Source organism: Sorex fumeus, unplaced genomic scaffold (assembly GCF_029834395.1).
Source record: "Sorex fumeus unplaced genomic scaffold, SorFum_2.1 ptg000044l, whole genome shotgun sequence".
In the NCBI taxonomy this organism is placed as follows: Eukaryota; Metazoa; Chordata; class Mammalia; order Eulipotyphla; family Soricidae; genus Sorex; species Sorex fumeus.
Genome location: NW_026606101.1, coordinates 41427108 through 41453204, shown reverse-complemented (window position 1 = coordinate 41453204; position 26097 = coordinate 41427108).

Here is a 26097-nt window from a genome sequence, read left to right as displayed (position 1 = left end):
TATACAAACTTGAGCTCCACATTTCTTTAATTTTAATCTAAAAGACTTTCTTTAGTAAGGTAAAGGTAAAGGCCCTCCCGTTGATCGTCGATTTGCTCGAGCGGGCCCAGTAACGTCTCCATTGGAGACTTTGTTGTTACTGTGTTTGGCATATCGAATACGTCACAGGGAGCTTGCCAGGCTCTGCCGTGCGGGCGAGATACTCTCGGTAGCTTGCCGGGCTCTCCGAGAGGGGCGGAGGAATGGAACTCGGGTCGGCCATGTTGGCCGCTTGTAAGGCGAACACCCTACCGCTGTGCTATCGCTCCAGCACTTCAAGAGTTTGTGATAAAATTTCTCAGTGCTTGTTTATGTGAGAACATATTACTTTATCTGTCATTTGCAAGTTTAATTTTACTGGCTATGGAAGGAGTCTACAGCGTTTTTCTCTCCACACATTGTTTGCCAACCAACTCTGGATTCCAAGATTTCTGTTGATAATATAAAGGATTGTCTCAGCCTCCTTCCCATATTATCTCTCTGTTTTTGATATTTAACTGTTAGATTGTAATTATGATTATAAGCACATTACTTCTTATTTCACTATTCTATGTCTTAAAGACTAAACTATTTGAGTGTCCCACTTGGAGTTTGTTAAGGTTGGGGGTACTATATTCATGTATTTCTTTAAATTTGGGAAGTTTATAGATATTTTTATTCAAATAATCTATTTCCTTTATTCTCTCTTTTCTTCCTAAGACATCTACAATCTACATCTGCTTGATGGTGCCCCGCGAGTTCTGTTGACTTTTCTTTATTTTTTTGTTATTTATGTTGTCATTCATCAAACTCAAATTTTTCTTTTCCTTTAAATAATTTTTATTTAATTAAAGTACCATGATTTACAAGTTATTGATAGTTCAGTTTTAGGTGTGTAATATTTCAACATTATTCCCACCATAAAAGTCAACTTCCCTCCACCAGTGCAAACTCAAATTTTTCTAATTATTTTTCTTTCAAGTCACTAATTTTTCTGTTGCTTATCAAATGTAACTTTCAATCCCACCAGTGAATTTTTCTCTTTTACTTTTTTAGATTTTTCACTTCCAGAATTTCCTTTTCTAGGGGGAAATGGGTTTGGGGGGCATACCCAGTAGTGCTCAGGGCCTGCTCCTGGCTCTGCGCTCAGGGATCAGATCACTCCTGAAGGGTCAGGGGCTACTTGGGGTACTGAGGATTTAGCCCAGGTCTGTAATGAGCAAGACAAGCACACTGTCTGCAATATTACTGTTCCAGCCTGTAGAATTTCCTTTTACTAATTGATGTATTATGGTTTAGATAGTACAACTTGTTGGGCTCTTGCATTGCACCAGGCTGCCGGAGATGGGATGTTGATCTCCACCATCCCATAGGATCTCCAGAGTTTTGCCAGCTGTGATCCCTGAGTGCAGAGCCAGGAGTAAGCCCTGAGCACAGTTGGGTGTGGCCCCAAAACACAAACAAACAACCCAGTAGTTTCCTGCATACATCGTTTCTACACCACACCAACCAATGTACAAGAATCCCTCCCATCCCCTTCTCTGTCTACTAGTTGCCCTCCCCAAGGTAAAGTCGCTTCTACAAATTGTAGAACCTTTTTAAGTTTTCTCTCTCTTGATTGATATTTCTCTTTGTTCTTACATAGTTTTCTTGGCTTTATTCATGACTTTCCTTATCTATCTTTGAGTGTCTTTAACACAGATGCCTTAGTGTCTCTGATTAGTAAAATCTTTATCTGATCTTTCTCACAGACATTTTCTTTTTTTTTTCCTATGCTATTTATTCAGCCACTGATTAGGCTGATTGAATTGTGCATGAACTCCACCTTGCTTTTTCCCCCATTTTTTATAATTTTATTTATTGAATCACCGTGAAAGCAGTTACAAAGCTTTCGGGTTTAAGTCTCGGCCATACAATGAAACACCGATGCCTTCACCACTGCCCATTATCCACCACCAAAATCCCCAGTATACCCCCCATCCCTCACCCTCCCCCTACCTGTGGGGCAGATGATTTCTAAATTACTATCTCTATACTTTGATTACATTCAACATTTCGACATCACACCCACCATTATTATTTGGGATTTTACCCCAACACCCAGTTCTGCCGCAAAGGCAACAGTAGACAATTTGTTTTCTACTTCTGGTTATGAATATCATATGATGTTGACTGACTGCAGTAGTGGCAGCACGATTTTGAAATTCCAAAATTTTAACAATTAAATCCCGAGGGATTTCTTGCCAAAAGCTGCTGGGTTCTGAGATTTGTTCCTGAGTCTCTGGGATCATGGCCATTAAGCAGCTTGATCAGAAGCCAGAGAGGCCGTTTGTCTCAGACATTTTCTTAATGGAGTACACATCACTGTTTATATGCCTTGTGATTTGTGATTTTATTTTGCCTAAAATAGACATTTACATTTCAATATGGTAAATATGGGAAGTCAGATTTTCTCTCTTTTCCAGAACTTTTTGTGTTTTTTTTCCTATTTCTGATTTTTGGTTTGGTTTTATTTATCTTTTGATAGGTTATAAGATGTATGTATGCTGAGAATCAGTCTGAAGTGCAAAGTGAAGATCTTGGTACTTTCCTGAGCCTCTGCTTTCCCTTGATCTGACTTTTTAAATTACCCAATACATGTGGTTGCTCCGGAATGCCTTATTTCTTTTTTTTTTTATCTTTAGCCAGATTTATTGTGCACACGTTACATTCAGCAGTCAAGAACAGAAATAGTTCAGGATGTTAGGTCCGGGCAAAGGGCCAAAAGGTGACTAAATTTGAGGGCCCATCAAATGTGGCAGAGATCAGATGTTCCAGATCCAGCGAGATGAATTCTGAGAGAACATGGTGTTAGTAGATTCTACAAATGTCCCAGGCCTTGGCTATTCTTTGATTCTGCTCCTGTGGCCTCCACGGTGCACAAGATTGCAGTTTACTTGGACCTCTGCCTCATCTTTCTTCTTTTGCACTTCAGCCTGCGCATTCGTTTCTTCCTCCACTTAGCTCTCATGGTGCAGAGGCTGCCGAGAAGATGGCACTACGGCCGAGAGCGGAATGCCTTATTTTTTAAATGTTCAGTCACAAAAGAGAAAAAGGGTAAGGAGAGAAAGATGAAGGGAAAAAGAAAATAGGCACTAACTTTTTCGGTTCTCTCACAACCACTTGATCCAGAGGTTCAAGGAAGCATTAGTAATATGTTTCTTCCCTATCACAATGGCATTTGAAAAAATGGTCTGAGGTAAATAATTTAGAACTCTGGGGCTTACTTTAAAGTTTCTAGGAGATGACATTTATGTTAAATCTTGGTTAATTGCAGTCAACCTCAGCTTTATTTCAGTCTCACAGCATGCAGCTATGAATTTGCTTTGGAACATATGAAAGCTCTAGTCTTACTCTTTTGAAAAATCTCTATACTGCTTTCTACAGAGACTAAACCACACAACATTCCAATCAATTGTAGATTAAGATTACTTCTTCACAACCTGAATGCCCAAGAACAGATGACTGGTTAAAGAAACTTTGGTACATCTACACTATGGAGTACTATGTAGCTGTTAGGAAAGATGAAGTTATGAAATTTACATACAAGTGGTACAATATGGAAAGTATCATGCTAAGCGAAATGAGTCAGAAAGAGAGGGATAGACATAGAAAGATTGCATTCATCTGGGGGATATAAAGTAACAAAGTATGAGATTAATACCCAAGAATAGCTGAGATCAGCACCAGGAGGATTACTCCATAACTTAGAGGCCAGCCGGGTATCCTAGAGGAAACGGCAGTTCAGATAGAGAAGGGAGCACCAAATAAAGCGTGTTTGGAGGATCCTCCCAGGAGGGGAGATGCATGTCGAAAGTAGACTATGGACTGAACATGTTTGCCACTCAATGCCTCTTTTGCAGACCACAACACCCAAAAGGAGAGAGAGAACACAGGGGATTTCCCTGCCACAGAGGCAGGGGGGGATGGGGGGATGGGGGTGGGGGGGATATTATCCATGGTGGTGGAAAATGGGCACTGGTGGAGGGATGGGTATCTGATCATTGTATAATCGAAACCCAAGCACAAAAAATTGTAAATCTACAACTGTACCTCATGGTGTTTCACTAATTAAAAAAAAAAAACTGAAAAAAAAAAGATTACTTCTTCACTACATCCTTGCCAATGCAGGTTGTTTTCAGTATTTTGTTTTCAGGACATACCTAGTTATGCTCAGGTGTTACTCCTTGCTCTGCACTCATGAATCTGTACCCCTGAAAGTGCTCAGGAGACCATATGAAATGCCAGGGATTGAACCCCAGTTATCCGTGTGCAAAGCAAGCACCTTACCTTATGTACTAACTATCTCTCTAGCCCCTGTTTTTATAAGCCATTATGATTGGTATAAGATATCTCATGGTCATTTTTATTTGCATTTCCCTAACAGTAAGTGACAATGAACATTTTATATACCATAGTAGTTTTTTTTAATCATTATTGATCACCATGAGAACAGTCACAAAGCCTTTCAGCTCAAGTTTCGGTCGGTCATACAATGATCAAAACCCGTCCCTTCACCAGTGCACATTTTCCACCACCAAGAACCTCAGTATACCCCCCTCTCACCCACCTCCCGCTTGTGTGGCAGATGTCCACTTTACTCTCTCTCTCTCTACATTGATCACATTCAATATTATGACAAAAGACCGAACAGTGTTATTTGGAATTTTCCCCAATATTCAGACCTTCCACAAAGACAACATTAGAAAATTTGTTTTCTATTGCTGATTATGAAGAGCATAGGATGTCATGTGGCCACAATAGTGGCCATGCAAATTTGGATTTCTGATATTTTTAGTAATAAACCTAGAGGGATTACTGCCAGAAGCCCCTGGGTTCCGAGATTGGTATGTGTGCCTCTGGGATCATGGTCGGTCAGAAGCCAGAGGAGGCATTTGAGGATGGCAACCGGAAGCATTGTCATGGTGGGGAGAAGGGCCAATTCCAACCCCATCCCATGAAGCCCCACGTGCCTTGTCAACGCCTTCTCCAGATGAAATCCTGGTGACCATGAGCTTCTATAAGCATGGCTATGGCATGCGGGTACTAGGACTATTTTCCGAACCGTGAGGCCGCTTATTCAGCCATGCAACATTTTCTGATAGTAATCAATGAAAATAAATGATCTAGCATTTGTCCCTTAAAATCAGACTTGAATGGTGGTAGGAACATCTGAGCAAAAGACAATGCCCAACCGAAATGCATCTGGACTGTGTATTTAACTATGGTGCTATGCCGCCCTGGGAAGGGAAGGTTGTCTGTCCCTCTGCCTCTCCCTATTTGCTGTGGCGGCGTGGTGGCATTGACGATACCATAGTAGTTTTACAATATTTAAATTGTAAATAATTGTAATTTTACAATTACAATTTAAATGTTAAATATTTAAATATTATAAAACTACAATATGAATCCTCCAGATTTATTCTTCTATTAAGATTGTTTTAGCTATTGGACTGGAGAGACAGTACAGTGGGTAGAATGCTTGCCTTCCATGCAGCCAATCTGAGTTTGATTCTTGGAATTCTATAGGGTCCCTTGTGTACCACTAAGAGTAATTTCTGAGTGCAGAGCCAGGAGTAACCCCTGAACATCACTGAGTATTGATCCCAAACAAAAAAAAATATTTGTTTTGGCTACTATGTAGCCCTTGAGATAGTATGTGAAATTTAGGATTAGCTTTCCGTGTCTGAAAAATGTCTGTGGGACTTTGGTGAGACATTCTGCATTGAATTGGCAGATCACATGTGTGTTTTGAGCTTGCAGTAAGCAAAAATTACACAAGAATTTTGACATGCAATATTCATGCTACATGTAAATGTTTGTCACAGGACAAGATGGAACAACATGGGAACAGGAATTTCTGTATGGCCTCATGATGGAAAATGACATACACAAAAAAGCTCCCTAGGCTTTCAGAGAATTTGTGTAAATATCCTAAGAAGGAAAGTATGGTTGGGAGCAGTGAGCAGCATTCTTCAAATGGGCAGGCTTCTTGTGCATATCCTGAAGGCACTTATGTCTACTGAGGGACAGTAAGTTTAGAATAGTAGCAAGTTTATAATTTTTTATTTTATAATAATGATTATGTTACCAGAAATAGAACAAGTTAGAGATGCTAGATAAGAAATATATGCATTAGAGACAAAACCACTGCCACTATTCAGAGGAGGAGCAGTGCTCACTGTAGGAACGGGGGAAAGAGATTGGTAGAACAGGAAGTGACTGATTATGTGTTAGAAAGAGGAAGGAAGCAATGAGAACTCAAAGTATCCTGGCTTATCAAGTACCCTGGCTTACCCAGTGCTTATTTATCATTCTAGAAATCTAAATATGTCCACAGTAGACTCAGAAAAACAATATAAATGGACTGAAGCTGAGCATCTCACAAAAAGGAAATAAGTTAAGTTGATTCCTATACTACGAGATGTTCAGGTAGAGAGCCTAGCTGGTGCCTCTGAATATGCACCTTGAACATTTGCTCTACTTCCCTGGGCCTTGGAGGTATCGCTGAATTCCTGGTGCCCTGTTAGGTCAAAGAAGTCTCCTTAAAGCTTTTCTTCTCACATCCTCAGCTGCCTCACCACCCCCACCCGTCCTGCTGCGCTGGGCTGACTGACAGGAAACCTCCAACAACCACATAAACGAAGCCGAAATTTAAGTCCCTGCAAAGCGTTTGCCCAAGCTTCTCTAAAAGACTTGTCTATGCATGCTCAGGGTAGACAAGAGGCTGTTTGTTTTGGCTAACACATATGAAAAAGTGCTGATGGAATAAAACACAACACCATATGACAAGTTAATGCCAGAATTTTTAAGCATTAATATAATACTGGGCAAGAGAGAATGAAGGAAGAAACAGTGGTGTTCTTAGACTTTTGAGGAGAGGGCAGTATTGAGGTGAATTTCTATGCCAGATGTTCACACAGTAACAGCAGTAGTGCTGTAGAGAAAAGGTAAGTATAGAGAAACAAATGCGTCAATATATTGATAATGCTGCATAAATATCTCAAAGCAAATTTTTCCCTAATGTTGACTTCATAAAAACTAAATTTTTCCACATATAATTTTTTCTTATAAAAAAGTTTGTTCTTTGTGGCTAAAGAAAATGATGATTACTAGAAGTAATTTGTAATCTTACTAACACTGTGACCTGACCAATTTTAAGAGTTTACTGTGACATGCTAACTTTATTGTTACATACAATGTATTTCATTGTTGCATACCAAAAGTTGTAAATGTACATTTATCACACTTCTTTATTCATTTCTGATAACCCTAAATTAATTTTATACATGTTGAATGTATTTCATTGTTGCATACCAAAAGTTGTAAATGTACATTTATCACACTTCTATATTCATTTCTGATAACCCTAAATTAATTTTATACATGTTGAATGTATTTCATTGTTGCATACCAAAAGTTGTAAATGTACATTTATCACACTTCTTTATTCATTTCTGATAACCCTAAATTAATTTTATACATGTTGAATGAACAAGTTGATTTTTTAAAAAATATTTATGTGGTCCTGGAAGGGAGCATAACATGAAGCCTGCCATAGCCATACCACCAGACTCTGCGCCAAGCTGTTTCACTCGGGGAACCCAAGAGAGGGGTGGGTGAGACCCTCCCCACTCCATGGGATCCAGCCCTGGCAGCCGAACACCTCCAGAATCCAACCACCCCCATGCTCAAGGCCACTCCCCAAACACTCGGGCCAAGCCTCACACACAAGTGAACCTATTCCTGGACACATCATAAGACATTCCCTACCCATTCTCTGTAAGTACCACACCATATTTGATGGGGTTCAGTTTGTAGGCAACAAATCTTGGAGGGAAATATATTCATATATATATACATATTTTCATATATATATATATATATACAAAAGCACACATCACTCAACCTTTAACAACATGTTAGTGATATTCTAAAGAATGTCTTAATGGCCCCTGCCAAAAAAAATCTTCACACTGTTTCCTATATGAATAATTTTGTAAGCATTTTTAACAGTTTTTTATAACAGACAATACAAAATATATTATTTCGGTTTTGCTTTGGGACTGGGATTGGAGCTTGAGATGGAAACATCCCAAAGTTGGTGGTGGGAAGGTGTAATGGTGGTTGGATTGGTGTTTGAATATTAAATTATTAAATGTAATCAAATATTGTGAGCTACCTTATACAATAAAAAATTAAAAATATTTATGTGGTTCTTAAAGCCAATTTGCTGTAAAGCTGTCAGTAGATATAAAAAGTTTAGATTCAAATGTTGTTTTAAATATAGAAAATGTAAGGCTGTAGAGATACTCCAAGGGTTAAGTCTGTTACCCTAGATGCAACTGACCCAGGGTGATTCTCTGGCACCACCAGAAGTGAGTTTTAAGCACTGAGCAAGGACTAATACCTGAGTACCACTGAACGTGACCCTAAAATAAACAAACAAAATCCAGATAAATAGTTCCCACCGATGATGCTCAAATGACAACACATGTGTGGGTTTAATCCCCAGCACCACTGACTGGCCAAGTCCATGGGGAGCAGCCCCCAAAACAATAAAGGTAAGATTTAAAAATGTATAGGCTGTTATTAAAAATAAACTTGTTTCTCTTAGCACTTTCAACCTACTTTAATAGCAGGTTAACCAAGAAAAAGTATTTTCAAACAGGGATTCTCAGGAAGCCCTGTCAGTTACCAGCATGAAACACACGGACCTGGGACTGTGCACACAGAGCTAAATGACTTCTTTTGGTGTTCTAGAGCATTCGGCGGGTGGGGGTAGGTCTGCTTTGTACTTCCTCCAGCGTAGGAGAATTCAACTTGTACTGTGTCACAGTTAAGACAAGAGACTCCAGAATCAATACTGGTGTTGGCAAACTTGCATTCTGGCGTTTGAACTATTTATTTTGTGGGAAGTGACATGATTGCTGACAGCCCTGTGAGTTGTGCACAGGCAGGAGATGCCCAAGGTCTCCACAGGCTGCTCACTCCACTGTCTGCTCCTGAGCAGGAGAGCTTCTGGAATGCAGCTGGGAATGTGAGTCGCACTGAAGGTTGGGAGCAAGATCTTTACAAGTAAAGCAGGCAAAATAACTAATGCTAAATGAATAACAATGCCCTGTGTCAATAAATCAGATCACTGCTTCTGGCTTCTTTAAATTCTATAATTTGTTTTTTTAATTTGCTGAATACTTTAACTCTTCCTTATAGAGGCTGCAGAGATAAGCTTTTGTCCAGCTCCTAGACAAATCAACATAAAAAACAAATTAAGAAAGATCTATGAAGCAGTGAGAACTTTGGATGTTGAAAAACAACCAACAGGTACCCTCATGGGAAGGGAAAGACACTGTGTAAGATGCAAAACAGGTTTAGTCACGTTGGATTTGTCAAATTGCTGAAATCATCAGATGAATTCAGTGTGCCCCTACCAGCATTTTAAAAACAAGATAGGCTATAGTACAAAGAAAATTGCTTCTTGGGACTTTTATTTGCTTTAGGAGCTAAAAATAAAATGTGATTCTAGTTCCATTGGAAAGCACATTCTTTATATGAGGTGTGGTTAAAAAAATTTTTTAAACTCTCTCATATGTGGGATATAAAGTAATGTAGTGGCTTTTTCCATGGTGGAGAAACATGGTTCTCTCTTGAACATGTATCCCTCTCATTCTATTCACATTTCTCTAAGAAAATTTCTTTCTATAAAACTATTTTACTGCTGTATTAATTATTACTGCTTTGTAGTAGAGCTTGAAGTTAGGGAGGTTGATTTCTCCCATTTTCTTTTTCCCAAGAATTGCTTTAGCTATTCGTGGGGGCTTATTGTTCCATATAAATTTCAGGAGTGTCTTTACAATAGCCAGAAACTGGAAGAAACCTGAATGCCCAAGAACAGATGACTGGTTAAAGAAACTTTGGTACATCTACACTATGGAGTACTATGTAGCTGTTAGAAAAGATGAAGTCATGAAATTTACATACAAGTGGTACAATATGGAAAGTATCATGCTAAGCGAAATGAATCAGAAAGAGAGGGATAGACATAGAAAGATTGCATTCATCTGGGGGATATAAAGTAACAAAGTATGAGATTAATACCCAAGAATAGCTGAGATCAGCACCAGGAGGATTACTCCATAACTTAGAGGCCAGCCGGGTATCCTAGAGGAAAGGGCAGCTCAGATAGAGAAGGGAGCACCAAATAAAGGATGTTTGGAGGATCCTCCCAGGAGGGGAGATGCATGTCGAAAGTAGACTATGAACTGAACATGTTTGCCACTCAATGCCTCTTTTGCAGACCACAACACCCAAAAGGAGAGAGAGAACACAGGGGATTGCCCTGCCACAGAGACAGGGGGGATGGGGGGATGGTGGTGGGAGGGATATTATCCATGGTGGTGGAAAATGGGCACTGGTGGAGGGATGGGTATCTGATCATTGTATAATTGAAACCAAAGCACAAAAAATTGTAAATCTACAACTTTAAAAAAAAATAAAATAAAATAAAGGGAAAAAAATTTCAGGAGTGTTTGCTCCATTTCTTTGAAGAATGTCATGGGTATCCTTATAGGGATCGTATTGAATTTGTACAGTGCTTTGGGAAGTATTGCCATTTTGACAATGTTAATTCTCCCCATCCATGAGCAGGGGATATTTTTTTCATTTCCTTGTGTCCTCTTTTCTTTCCTGAAGTAGCGTTTTGTAGTTTTCTTTGTACAGGTCCTTTATTTCCTTAGTTAAACTGATTCCCTGGTACTTGATTTTCTGGGGCACAATTGTGAATGGGATTGTTTTCTTCATGTCACTTTCTTCTCTTTCACTATTTGCGTATAGGAAAGCCATGGATTTTTGGGTATTGATTTTATAGCCTGCCACTTTACTATACAAGTCTATTGTTTCTAGGAGTTTCTTGGTAGAGGTTTTAGGGTTCTCTAAGTATAGTATCATATCATCTGCGAATGGTAGAGCTTGATTTCTTCCTTCCCTATCTGGATACACTTAATATCTTTTTCTGCATAATCGCAATTGCAATTACTTCCAGTACTATATTGAACAGTAGTGGAGAGAGTGAGCATCCTTGTCTCATCCCTGATCTTAGGGGGAAGGCTCTCAGTTTTTCCCCATTGAGGATGATGTTTGCTGTAGGCTTGTGGTAGATGGCTTTAACTATATTGAGGAAAGTCCCCTCTATCCCCATTTTGGCAAGGGTTTTCATCATAAACGGGTGCTGGGTCTTGTCAAATGCTTTCTCTGCATCTATTGATATGATCATATGATATTGCAGCACTCTTTACAATAGCCAGATTATGGAAAAACCCTGAGTGCCCGAGAACAAATGACTGGTTAAAGAAACTTTGGTACATTTACACAATGGAATACTATGTAGCTGTTAAAAAGATGAAGTCATGAAATTTACATACAAGTGGTACTACATGGAAAGTATCATGTTAAGTGAAATGAGTCAGATAGAGCGGGATAGACACAGAAAGATTGCATTCAGCTGGGGAACATAAGGTAACAAAATGGGAGACTAACACCCAGGAGTGGCTGGGATTAGTACCAGGAATTTTGCTCCATTACTTGGGGGCCAGCCACACGTGCTAGGGGAAAAGGAAGCTCAGATAGAAAAGGGAGCACCAAATAAAGGATGTTGGGAGGATCCTCCCAGGATGGGAGAAGCATGCTGAAAGTAGACTATTGACTAAACATGATTGCCACTCAATGCCTCTCTTGCAAACCACAAAACCCAAAAGGAGAGAGAGAGAGAGAGAGAGAGAACAAAAAGGAATACCCTACCACAGAGGCAGGGTGGGATGGGGATGATGGGGGGTGGGAGGGATGCTGGGACCCGTGGTGGTGGAGGATGGGCACTGGTGGAGGGATGGGTACTTGATCATTGTATAACTGAAACCCAAGCACAAAAATTTGTAAGTCTATAACTGTACCTCATGGTGTTTCCCTAATTAAAAAAAACTATTTTACTGCTGTATTTCACCTTCTCCTGAAATTCATTTCATAAGGGAAGGAAATATTCCTGGAATGCCTTGTGCCAATATGAGGATTGACTTTTTGAACCAATCCCGTGTTTCACCCTACGTCCATGACTTCCCTAGAACTATGGTAGTAGGCACCAGTTCCCACACTATTCAGAAGTGAAATTCAGGCATGACTTGGCAGCCCTTTTACGACAGTAGGTGCTCATAGCAGGTTTTATCAACCCTAACCCATGCAGGCATTTCCATTGATGGTTGAGGTGGATCAGGAAGAGAGGTTGAAGCACTTTTCTCTTAAGGATACATCCCTTACTCCCCACTTCACCCCATCGCCCACAACAAAAACGAATCCTCACTGATATGGCAGTGTCATTAATTTCCCCTTTTCCAGGGAGGAAGATGAGCTTGGCTGCCCAGAGGAGCGGGATTGGGACCTCACTGTTGCTGCAAAGCCATGTTCTCTCAACCCTCCATCCCATGGCCTGGGGTGCTTTGAAGTGCCATGCAATTATTTGTCAATTAAAAAAGTAGTAATGCATGCAAAAAATGGGCTCAGAACTCTGCCTAACACCATGTACAAAAGTAAGATCAAAATGGATTAAAGACCTAAACATCAGACCAGAAACCATAAGGTACATTGAAGACAAAGTTGGCAAAACCCTCCATGACATAGAAGCTAATGGTATCTTCAAAGATGCCACGCCACTGTCTGAGCAAGTGAAAACAGAGATAGATAAATGGTACTATCTTAAACTAAGAAGCTTCTGCACCTCCAAAGAAACAGTGACCAAAATACAAAGACAGTCTACAGAATGGGAAAGGATATTCACCGAATACACATCTGACAAGGGGTTGATATCCAGGATATACAAAATACTGGTTAAACTCCACAAGAAGAAAACATCCAACCCCATCAAAAAATGGGGCAATGAAATGAACAGAAACTTTCTCAAAGAAGAAATCCGAATGGCAAAAAAGCACATGAGAAAATGCTCTACATCATTAATCATCAGGGAGATGCAGATCAAAACCACAATGAGATACCATCTCACACCTCAGAGACTGGCCCACATTCAAAAGAACAAAAGCAATCGATGCTGGCTCGGATGTGGCGAGAAAGGGACACTCCTTCACTGTTGGTGGGAATGTCGACTGGTTCAGCCCTTCTGGAAAACAGTATGGACGATTCTCAAAAAATTAGAAATTGAGCTCCCATTTGACCCAGCAATACAACTCCTGGGAATATATCCCAGAGAGGCAAAAAAGAGTATAGTCGAAGTGACATCTGCACTTGTTTGTTCATTGCAGCACTCTTTACAATAGCCAGAAACTGGAAGAACAGATGACTGGTTAAAGAAACTTTGGTACATCTACACAATGGAGTACTATGTAGCTGTTAGAAAAGATGAAGTCATGAAATTTATGTACAAGTGGTACAACATGGAAAGTATCATGCTAAGCGAAATGAGTCAGAAAGAGAGGGATAGACATAGAAAGATGGCATTCATCAGGGGGATATAAAGTAACAAAATATGAGATTAATACCCAAGAATAGCTGAGATCAGCACCAGGAGGATTACTCCATAGCTTAGTGGCCAGTCAGGCATTCTAGAGGAAAGGGCAGCTCAGATAGAGAAGGGAACACCAAATAAAGGGTGTTTGGAGGATCCTCCCAGGAGGGGAGATGCATGTCGAAAGTGGACTATGGACTGAACATGTTTGCCACTCAATGCCTCTTTTGCAGAACACAACACCCAAAAGGAGAGAGAGAACACAGGGGATTGCCCTGCCACAGAGACAGGGGGGATGGGGGGATAGGGTGGGGGGGATATTATCCATGGTGGTGGAAAATGGGCACTGGTGGAGGGATGGGTATCTGATCATTGTATAATCAAACCCAAGCACAAAAAATTGTAAATCTACAACTGTACCTCATGGTGTTTCACTAATAAAAAAAAAAATTTTTTAAAAGTAGTAATGGTGGTTGGAAATGTACATGTGTAGAGGAATAGGTGTTGGAACAATTTATGACAGAAAACACATCATAAACAGCTTTTTAAGTGTGTATCTCATGGTGACTCAATAAAAAATTAATTCAACAATTTTTAAAAGGTAGTAATGATGTTTCAAAGATGATTTTGGAGAGAGTACAATTTCCTTTGACAAATTTGGAAAGCCAGCAATTCCTCTAAGCCCAAAAAGATACATTATAGCTGCTATTTTTTTATAAATACTATTCTTTTGCTAACTTTTTAAATTGAATCAATGATATACACAGTTACAAAGTTGTTCATTATTGGGTTTCAGTCACATAATGTTCCAACACCCGTTTCTTTACCAGTGTACTTTTTCTACCACCAATGATCTCAGTTTCCCTTCCACCCCCACCCTGTCCCACCCTGTCCCCAAGGCAGGCACTTTTGTTATCTATCTATCTATCTATCTATCTATCTATCTATCTCCTTTTTTCCTTTTGAACTGCGATTTTGTCAGAAAAAAAATCCATGCATTTATTTTTTTTTATCCCCTTATCACAGTTCTTGCTGATGGCATCATTTCCTCGGGTTTTATTTTTTGTTTCCTCATCTCCCTTTTAAATCTCCCCACCCACCTTTTGTTTTGTTTGTGTGTCACATTGGCTGGTTCTGGGACCCACTTTCAGCTCTGTGATAGGGATGGACTGTTCCTGATGGTGCTGGCAGGGTGGGTAGGTAGTTCTTTCTACCCCATCCTACCCTGTCATTTTTTTTCTCCACTTTTCTTTCTTCTCTAGCTTCGGGTACACACATGTTTTTCTGATCTTTCCCTCACCAACCTATCTTTTTAAAAAAGAGGGAAGGGTACAAGGAAGCAACAAAATGGCCAAAGTCCTCAGAACTTGAAATTTTGTCTATAGAACTGAGCCTACATGGGAGCAGGGGTGGGAGGGACCCTTGGGATTTGGGGGCAAAGAAGCAGATATCATGATGAGTGTGGTGTTGGAATAATGTATGCATTAAAAGTATAATTCACAGTATTGTAAATCCAAGTATCTCAATAAATGTGGAAAAGGAGGAGCAGTGCAGTGATATAGCAGGTAAGACTCTTACCTTGCATGCAGCAGACCAGCAGTCAATCTTCAGCACCATACATGGTCCCCAATTTCTGCAGTGAGTGACTCCTAAGTTTAGAACCAGGAGTAAAGCCCGAGCACTTCTGAATGCGTCTCCAAAACAAACCAAAAAATTTAAGATCTTTAAATTAGCCATCTCTGATTCTTTCAGTCCAAGTGAGGTTATCCATAGTATATATGTCTGCGTAAATCATACTAAATGAATCACTTGAAGAACATATACAGTGATGGGGGCAAGCTAGAGGAGAGTAACACCTCAGAGACACAAGTGTTTTTTTCTTTACTGATAAAGACTCTAGAAAATTCTGGAGAAAGTGGACTAGCAACAGGCAGAAGGCTGAGTAACTTACAGCCACACCCAACACTTTCCTACACAGAAACTCCACAGAGACTTTACAGAGGTTCAGAACTGAACCTCACCAAAATGCCAAGCCACCAAATCATTCTAGTTCCATAGCTCCTGGGCACAAGCAAGTTTCACAGCACTCACAGTCCAGTAGGGTCACAGCAATTCTTGTGGGAAAGTTTCTTAGAAGAACACCAACCTTAATGGGCAAAAACAATAATATAGAAGTCTCAACTAGCAGCAATCAGCCCAGTAAATCCTCAGACAACGACTCTGTTGTAATATAGAACAATTATCACAAACTGACTTTTATTGATCTAAGTTTTGATAATTCCATTTACCTTTATTTTGTAACAAAAAATATGAAGAAAATGTTTTTATACCAACTAAGGGGGAAAGCTGGGTTTGTGTGTGGGTGGGAAACTGGGAACATTGGAGGAGGGAAGGTCATACTGGCGGTGGGATTGATTTTGGAGCATTTAATGCCAGAAGCAGCTGTATTATGAACAACCCTATTTAAAGGTAATTTTGTTATAATAAAAAAAATTTAAGTCCACCCCCCCACTACCACTCCTGTATTTCCGGGAGTCTGGCAGCCACCAGATCCCAGGCTGGCACCATGCTGACTCACCCACAGGCCCTGCTCTTCAGATTCATAACCTAAATGTGCAAGGAGATTCAAGCCAAGTAGCTGAAATTCATGAGTACCCCCCACCCCACCCTGGTGACTATTCAAGGGCTCCCTTGGGAGGAGTCAGACCATGTCCTCACCCTGTGGAAGCCCCCAGCACACCCACATGCCACTGCTGCTGCCATATCAATGATCCACAGCCTAACCTCGAAGCTTCACTTAAGAATCTCTGCAGATTCACCTCAGTCTACAGCTTCTGACATTTCTGGAATGTGTAACATCTCCAATTCTATTGTACTGAAATTCCAGTAGGAGCACACCAAATTAGATGAAAAAGTAAGGTAGAAGCCAACGTAACAAACAAAAACTATAACATAGAAGGTTTAACTAGCGACCAAAAGCTCATTAAATACTCAGACTTAACAACTCTGATAAGAAATGACGATTCTCATAAGTTTTTTTTTACTGAAGCATTTTTTGATAATTCCTTTAATATTTGGTTGTAACAAGTTATGTGAAACAAATTATTATACACTTGCTAAAAGGGCAGGCTTTGCTGGGAAAATAAGGATGGTGGGGAGAAGGTCACTCAGGTGGTAAGATGGGTGTTGGAATATCAAAAGCTTCTAACAACTGTATTGAGAACAACTTTGTAAATCATGGTGTTTAAATAAAGTAAAAAAATTAAAGAAAAAATCCTGGAGAAGGAAGAAATTGCTCAGGAACAGAAATGTGAGATGGAGCATAGTGAGGAAGTTAAGCCCTGTCAGTGTTTCTGAGTCTGGTCCCCTGAGGAGGTTCAGATCTACAGCTCTGAAATGGTGCTTCTATTGATAGGACTTCCACCTAATACATGGAAACCCCACAGAGTCACAAATTCCCACAGACAAATCCTTTTGGTCTGGAATCTATCCTTTTCTCTGGTTTCAGCAAAAGCCTGTTCTTCTTGGGGAGGGGGTGTGGTGAAGAGATAGTACAGTGAGTAAGGAACTTACCTTGCACATGGCTGACCCGGGTTCTACTCCTGGTATTGCATATTGTCCCCTGTTCATGCCAGAAATGATCTCTAAATGCAGGATGAAGAGTAAGCCCTGAACACAGTTGATGTGGCCCAAAGAACAGAAAAAGAAAATTCAATAAGTTTTAAGAATTCTGTCCTGCTGACCCTCCTATACCACCCAGTTCATATGACCTCTTCCCAACATTTCAGGTTTCACCTTTTAAATTCTCCCCAGACTTTAAACTTTGCCAGTTCATACCAGCCACACACCAATCCTGGCACATGCACTTTTTTCCTTTTCTTTTTTTTTTTTCTTTTTTCTTTTTTCTTTTTTTTTTCTTTTCAGGAGCTGAAGATATAGAGTTGCAAGTAAGGCACTAATCTTGCATGTGGCTGACCCAGGTTCAATTCCTGGCACCCCATAAGGTCCCCCAAGTCCACAAGGAGTGATCCCTGAACACAGAATCAGGATTTAGCTTTGAGCACAGCTGGATGTGACCCAAAAAACAAAAATCTCTATGAACCAGGCTGTTTTGAGAAGCATGCCCACATAAAGTATTTCTCTAAATGTGCTCTTTGGTTTAGATTGTGAAACTTCCTCTGTTGTGTGGAGTACCAGATGAAGCACCTGCTGAGGCCTGCATGTTACCACCATCTATTGGTTCTGGGAGGAAGTGAGAATAAGCTGCGTTTCTGAGACGATGTGTTCCCACCCAAATTTCCAAGGGATTTTTGGGGATTAGGAGATGATTCTAGAAGAAATCAATGTAGAGTACTTGATACCTGATAAATTTTTTGCCAAGTATTTCAGGATATGACTTCCTGACCCCTCATAAAGGTTGGTTTAAGAAAGTCAGGTAATCAGATTTTGTGCAAAAGGAAAAAGACAGAGGTGACCCCAAAAGAGAAAGCCAATTTAGATAAGTGAGTCATCCAATTCTGAGATACGTTTCCAAACCCATATTTCTGAGAGCCTTGCATCAGCAGAAGTCATACAAGTCATCCATTATACTACCTGCTTTGCCACAGGGTTAAAATAGAGCCCCTTAGCAAGGCAAAAATCAGTCTTTTCTATTTACATTGCTTCAGCCACTAAAGCAAAATCTCACTGATAGACAAAGCTATCCTCAAAACCAAAACCAAAACCACAAAACAACCAACAAATGTTTTCCAAAGAAGAATGCAGATTGTGTCCCAACCCGTTAAAAACCTTAAGAATTTGTACTGAAGTTGTCTGACTATGAATTTAGGATGCTGCTGCTAACCCCAACAAAATCTGACTAGAGTAAATTGTAGGGAATTAAGCTCTTGGTGGCTTCCTCAGAAAGCAAAGGACTAGAATTAGGTTTTCCTATTTGAAATTCTGATGTTTGTTACTGCCCCCAGGAAAAATATATAACCCAGTTGTTCCTAATTTTGAGAGACTTCAGTGTTGACCATTTGCCACAATGAAAGGGGAGGCAGACAAATTCTCTCTATTTATCTATTGTTGTATAACAAAGCATCACAAAATGTAGTGGTTTGAAGCAATGATTTTTATTAAATCAAACTAAATTACTAAATTTCAATAACAAGTATTACTTTTCACTGTCATGAGAGTTGACTGGTTGATTCTTCACCACATCAGCTGTGCCCACTTCCTGTATTCAACTAGGAGGGACTTGTAGACTCCAGCGGCAGGTTTAGAGCCACTGTGGTCTATGTTGTCCCTCTAATTCTCCTGTGTTGTCCAGAGCCTCTTTCAATAACTTCCCTATTTACTAAAGCAACCTGGGCATTTTTGGAATTGCTGCGAATTACAAAGTTACTCATATTGAGTTTCAGGTACACAGTATTCCAACAACAGGCCTGTCACCAGTGTCCACTTCCCTTTACCAATGTCCCCAGTTTCCCTTCTGCCCTCCATCCTGGACGTTTTTGGCAATATAACAACCAAGTCACAAAATTCTGGGGTATAGCAGAACTCAGAGGCCTTTTACCAGTTAGTCCTGGAACTGACATTTTAATTTCATACCACTGATCAGAGTAACTTTCCAGAAAGCCCATAAAATGGACTCCACCAATCAGTGGGAGGAATCACTACAGAGCAGGAAGGATTACATCTTTAAATAAAACCTATTACAGAGATTATAACAGAAAAGTGCTTTTTGTTTGTTTATTTGTTTTTATTGAATCGCCATGAGATACACAGTTACAAAGTGACCTATAAGTTTCATTCTTTGTAAGAATTTTCTTGTAGTCTTTAGGATTTTCTAAATATAATATAATGTCATCCACAGAGAGTGAGAGTTTGTTTTCTTTTCTTTCTAGATAATCTTAATATCTCTTTTTTGTTTGTCTAATTGCTTTGGCAAGAACCAGTACTGCGTTGAACAGTAGTGATGAGAGTGAGCAATTTTGTCCTGTGTGTGATCTGACAGGAATGCTTTTAGTTTTTCACCATAGAATATGATGTCTACCGTGTCCTTGTAGTAAATGGATTTAATAGTCTTGAAGAAGGTTCTTTCAACCACCATTTTATTGAGATATTTTTTCAATGGGATGACAGTGATACAGTGATATAGTTTCTTACTTCTGCTTTCTTTTTTGTTTTTTGTTTTTTGGGTCATACCCGGCGATGCTCAGGGGTTACTCCTGGCGCTGCAGTCAGGAATTACTCCTGCTGGTGCTCGAGGGACCATATGGGATGCTGGGAATCGAACCTGGGTTTGTTGCATGCAAGGCAAACACCTTACCCACTGTGCTATCACTCCAGCCCCACCTTCTGCTTTCTTTAGATTCCTTTCTTGGGGGTCTTTGTCTAGCTGCTGAAGTTGTATAGTTAGTTAGTGAAGTGGGCCCATTCTGGCTTTCTAATCAATACTTGCATTGCTATGATCTTTTCAACAACTCTTTTTCTGTGCCCTATGTATACTGGTAGTTGTATCTTCATTCTTGTTCGTTTCCAGGAATCTTTAGATTTCTTTCCTATTTTCTTCTTTGACTCTTTGGGTTGCAGTGAGTTGTTTTAATTTCATGATGTTTGAGGTTTTTTTTTTCATTTCTGTTTGTGACTAACTTCCATTTTCAGTACATGATGAGCTGAGAGGATAATTTCTATTTTCTATACTTTCTATTTTCTGTACTTTCTAGAGATATATTTTGTGACTCATTATGTGGTCTATCTTGGAAAAATGTCCCTATTTTTCAATAACTTCCCTATTTACTAAAGCATCCTGGGCATTTTTGGAATTGCTGTGAATTACAAAGTTACCCATAATTGAGTTTTAGGTACACTGAAGAAGAAAGTGTACTCAACATTTTGGGAATGAGAAGTATTAAATATGTCTGCTAAGCTCATTTCATTCATTTCTTCCTTCATAGCCCATGTTTTCCTGTTGAGTTTTAGTTTTTCATTGATCTATGCAGATGTGAAAAAGTGGTGTTGAAGTCTCCAAAATGGTATTGTGTTGCTGTCAATATCTTCCTTAAGATATGTTAGAAGTGCTTTTTTTAAATGCTTTTTGTTGGTCCATTATTGGATGAGTAAATGAATGTTTAGTAATGTGAGTTCTTCAAATGTACATAGCCCTTGACCATTAAGTAAACAGCAGGTTACAAAATCAATTCTCAGAAATACATGGATTTTCAATATGTAAATAATTAAATTGAAGAGAAAGAAAGTTTTAAAAATTGCATTCATAATTATGCCTCAGAAAATCAATTACCTTGTAATCAACTTAACAAAAGAGGTGAAAGACTTAAACAAAGAAAATTGCAAACAACTGTAGCACTGTCCTCCCATTGTTCATCGATTTTGCTCAATCAGGCACCAGTAACATCTCATAACAAATTGTGAAACTTGTTGCTACTGTTTTTGGCATATCAAATATGTCACGGGTAGCTTGCCAGGCATTGGCATGCGGGTGAAATACTCTCAGCAGCTTGCCTAGTAATAAATATATTAAATTGTTTTATTTTGTAAACAACTACTAAAAGAAATAGGATATGAGAAAATGGAAATATATTCCTGCTCTTGAGTTGCAATGATCTGTATCACTGTAGCACTGCCCTCCTGTTGTTCATCAATTTGCTCAAGAGGGCACCAGTTATGTCTCCATTGTGAGACTTCTGTTACTGTTTTTGTCATATCCAATATGCCATGAGAAGCTTAACAGACTCTGTCGTATTGGGCGAGATACTCTCAGTAGCTTTCTGGGCTCTCCAAGAGGGACAGAGGAATCGAACCCAGGTCGGCCGCATGCAAGGCAAATGCCCTACCCGCTGTGCTATAGCTCCTATTGTCAAAATAACAGCCTTGCCCAAAGTTTTATACAGATTCAATGTTGTCCCCATAGAAGGACCCATGCCATCATTTAAAGATATCAAATATCAATGCTGTTGAAATTTATATCACTATCACAAATTTATATCCTCCTGTTTTTCATCGATTTGCTTGAGCGGGCCCATTAATGTCTCCATTGTGAGACTTGTTGTTACTGTGTTTGGCATATTGAATATATCATGGGTAGCTTGCCAGGCTTTGCCTTGCGGGCGAAATTGCCAAAGCAACTCTAGCTAAAAATAAGATGGAAAGCTTCTCTTTCCCAAAATTCAAATTATTCTATAAAGCTATGGTGATCAAAACAGTGTGGTACTGGAGTGATGATAGACTCTCAGACTAATGGAACAGAGCAGAGAGTTTGGAGACAGATACTCGTGTCATGTTTGTGGAGAGTGAATCTTTGACAAAGGAAGGAAAAGTACAAAAAATATGTAAGGAGCAAGCAAATATTCTTCAACAAATAGTGTTGGCAAAAGAGATTACTCACGAACAAAAATATGAACTCAGACCCCTTTCTAACTCTACATACAAAAGTCAAATCAAAGTGAATTAAAGACCTCAATTCGGGGGCTGGAGTGATAGCACAGCGGGTAGGGCGTTTGCCTTGCACGTGGCCGACCCGGGTTCAATTTCCAGCATCCCACACGGTCCCCTTAGCACCGCAAGGCGTATGATCAAGAGTAACCCTGGATCATAGATGGGTGTGACCCAAAAAGAAAAAAAACTCAATTCAAACCTTAAGCCATAAATTAAAAGGTAAAGGTAAAGGTAAAGGCCCTCCCGTTGATCGTCGATTTGCTCGAGCGGGCCCAGTAACGTCTCCATTGGAGACTTTGTTGTTACTGTGTCTGGCATATCGAATACTCTCGGTAGCTTGCCGGGCTCTCCGAGAGGGGCGGAGGAATCGAACTCGGGTCGGCCATGTTGGCCGCTTCTAAGGCGAACGCCCTGAATGATACTGAATCTAGAGTCATCCTCAATGGTTTAAGAAACTAAGAAACTACTCCATCAAACTAAGAAACTTCTCTACTTTAAAGAAACATCAGACACACACACACATTAATTTCAGAACTGAGCAGATCGCTGTAAAGATGCCTCCGGACCTTGCAATAGGCCATTTTCGCCAGGACACTCCAGATGGGAGCAGGAGCCATCCCTCTGCCTGCCCCCTAGGAATCCTTGCTGGGATTGCACCATCCCAGCACCATCCTTGCTGGGATTGCACCATCTTCTAGAACTCAGCGAAATCTTCAGGTATGTGATGGCAGTGAGAGCAAATGCCAGGCCTCACAGGACAAAGGAAGAGTCAGCCCTTCTTCTTTTCCCCACCCTGATGGGACTCTGATGTTTGTGTTTGTGAGATGGTGCCCACAAACAGCCACCAACTACTTAAGCTCCCACACGACCATGATCCAGAGACACACACAAATCTTGGAACAGAGCAGCTCCCTGCAGAGATCTTCTCAGGCCCTAATTATTAAAAGTTTAAAATTCTTAGAGCATGCATCCACTCTTGCCATCGCAAAACATTATATTTTATCCATAAAAAGCAATACAAAACAAATTTTCTAGATTGCCTTCTCAGCAGATTTGAGTGGTGGTGGGACTGGTGTCGAAATATCAAATGTAACCAAAGTAGAGAGAGAATATTGTGCAAATTGTCTGCCACACAGACCGGTGTAATGGAGGGGTATACTGGGGATTTTGGTGATAGAAAATGTGCACTGGTGAAGGGGTGGATGTTTGATGACTGTATGATCGAAACTCAAACTTGAAAGCTTTGTAACTGTATCTCACAGTGAATCAATAAAAAGGGGGAGGGAAAAAAAGAAAAGAAACAATCAAAGAATGAAATAATAACAATAGTCAAAATCTGGAAAGAATCCAAGTGCCCGAGAAGAGATGACTGGCTAAAGAAACTTTGGTACATCTTCTACACAATGGAATACTATGCAGCTATTAGAAAAGATGAAATCATGAAATTTGCATATAAGTGGATCAACATGAAAAGTATCATGTTAAGTGAAATGAGTCAGAAAGAGAGGGACAGACATAGAAAGATTGCACTCATCTGTGGTATATAAAGTAACAGAATGGGAGACTAACACCCAAGAGTAGTAGAGAAAAGGACCAGGAGGACTGCTCCATGGCTTGGAAACCAGCTTCACATGCTGGAGGGAAAGGCAGCTCAGATAGAGAAGGGACCACCAAGTAAAGGGTGTTGGGAGGACCCGCTTGAATGGAAAGATGCGTGCTGAAAGTATACTATAGATTGAATGGCCACTCAATACCTCTATTGCAAACCACAACACCCAAAAGGAGAGAGAACAAAAGGAAATGCCCTGCTACAGAGGCAGGGAGGGGCATGGGGGAATAGGGTGGTGATAGTTTGAGAGATACTGGGAACATTGGTGGTGGAGAATGGGCACTGCTGAAGGAATGGATAAGTGATCATTGTATTACTAAAATGCAAATACGAAAGTTTGTAAGTTTATAACTGTACTTCACGGTGATTCATTGATAAAAAATCAGTTTAAAAATTAAAAGATTAGATGTAAACATTTACCTACCACTCATTTGACAAAAGATGTATAAATCAACAGTAGAACTCTACAAAAAAAAATCCCATAAAATGTGAGGGAAGAGATGTACAGACTTCCTTAATGATGACATACACATGGTCAAAAGGTATATGAAAAAATACTCAAAACTGGCACACATCACAAACAACAAAATCAACCAATGTTAGCAGGGTTGTGGAGGAAAGAGGACATTTTATTCGCTGCTGGCAGGAATGTCAATTGGACTAGTCTTTTTGGAAGCCAATATAGACACTTCTAAAAAAGTTAGGATTTTAGCTTCTATATGATCCAGCAATCCCACTTCTTGGCGTCTACCCAAAGAGCCAATCACTTCTCTTAGAAATGGTATCTGAGCTCCTGTGATGCAGTATCACAATAGCCAAAATCTGGAAACAACATAAATGTCAAAAAATACATGACTAGATAAAGAAATCATGGCACATCTATACAGTAGAATAATACTCAGCTATAAGAAAATAAGATATCAGGGACTGGCGCAATAGTACAGTGGATACAGCATTAGCTTTGCATGTGACCAGCCCAAAATCAATCCCTGGCTTCATATGGCCCCCTGTGTACACGCACCTCCAGGAGTAAAATTGCCTGAGTGCGGAACTAGGAGTAACCTTTGAGAACTGCAGGATATGATCCAAAAAGAAAAGAAAATATGAAATTTTCCACTACATGGATGGAGCTGGAAAGTATCATGCTGAGTGAAGTCAACCAGAAGGAGAGAGACAGGAGATACATATACAGAATGATCAGTCTCATGTGTGTAATATACAAACTTATAATAAAAGAATGACAAATGAGGGGGTATGGTGCCACCAGCAGGTCAATATGTACCTGTGAGGTGAGTGCAACAGCAGCCTGATGGTGCCTTCAGACTTCCAGATACCCCAAAATTGCTGCTGTGCCTTTCTCCAGACCCCAAAAACTTGGGACAAAGTTTACCAAGAAAGCAAACGGCCAAAAGATAGGTATGTGGGAGACAAACCCACAAACCACCTCCAGCTCACCTATATAACTGGAGGCATGGCCTCTCTGGTTCCTGATTGAACTGCGTAACGGCCATGATCCCAGAGACTCAGAAACAAATCTCAAAACTCAACGGCTTTTGGCAGAAATGCATTCAGTCCCTGCAGTAAGTTACAGGCACTGGGCCAACCCAGGTCGGAATAGGTTTCGTGCCTTGGCCTGTTCCCCCTGACGGCCCAGTAGCCGCCATCCTCCAGAGGCCACTGGACAGTCAGGTTTGGGCCCACAGTGAAGAGACATGTGGGGTCTCACGGGATAGGGGTGGAGCCAGCTCTTCCCTCCCCATCCCAACGAGACCCCAGTAGCCACCCACGATGGCCTCTCTAGTTGCTGATCAAGCTGCTTAATGGCCGTGATCTCAGAGACTCAGAAACAAATCTTGAAATCTAGCAGCTTTTGGCAGAAATGCGTCTAGACCGCTCAGTGGTTACTGTTGCCGGGCCACCCCAGGGGGGAAAGGATGCTCCCTCCGCCTATTCCCCCTTGGCAGCTCGGTGGCCGCCATCCTCCAGAGGCCATTGAATGGTCAGGTTTGGGTCCGCAGTGACGAGACATGTGGGACCTCATGGGATGGGGGTGGAGCAGGCCCTTTCCTCCCCATCCCAACGAGACCCCGAGTCATCACCCACTAATGGCCTCTCTGGCTCCCGATCAAGCTGTTCAATAGCCGTGATCCCAGACACTCAGAGACAAATCTTGAAATCCAGCGGCTTTTGGCAGAAATGCATCCAGACCCTGCAGTAGGTTACTGTCACTGGGCCATTCCAGGGAGGGAAAGGGTGCTGTCCGTCTGCCTGCTCCCCCTAGGCGACTCTTTGGCCACCATCCTCCAGAGGCTATTGGACAGTCAAGTTTGGGCCCTCAGTTATGAGACACTTGGGGCCTCACGGGATGGGAGTGGAGCTGGCCCTTTCCTCCTCGTCCCAATGAGACCCCGAGTCGCCACCCACTAATAGCCTTTCTGACTCCTGATCAAGCTCAAGCTGCTTAACGGTCATTTTCCAAGAGACTCAG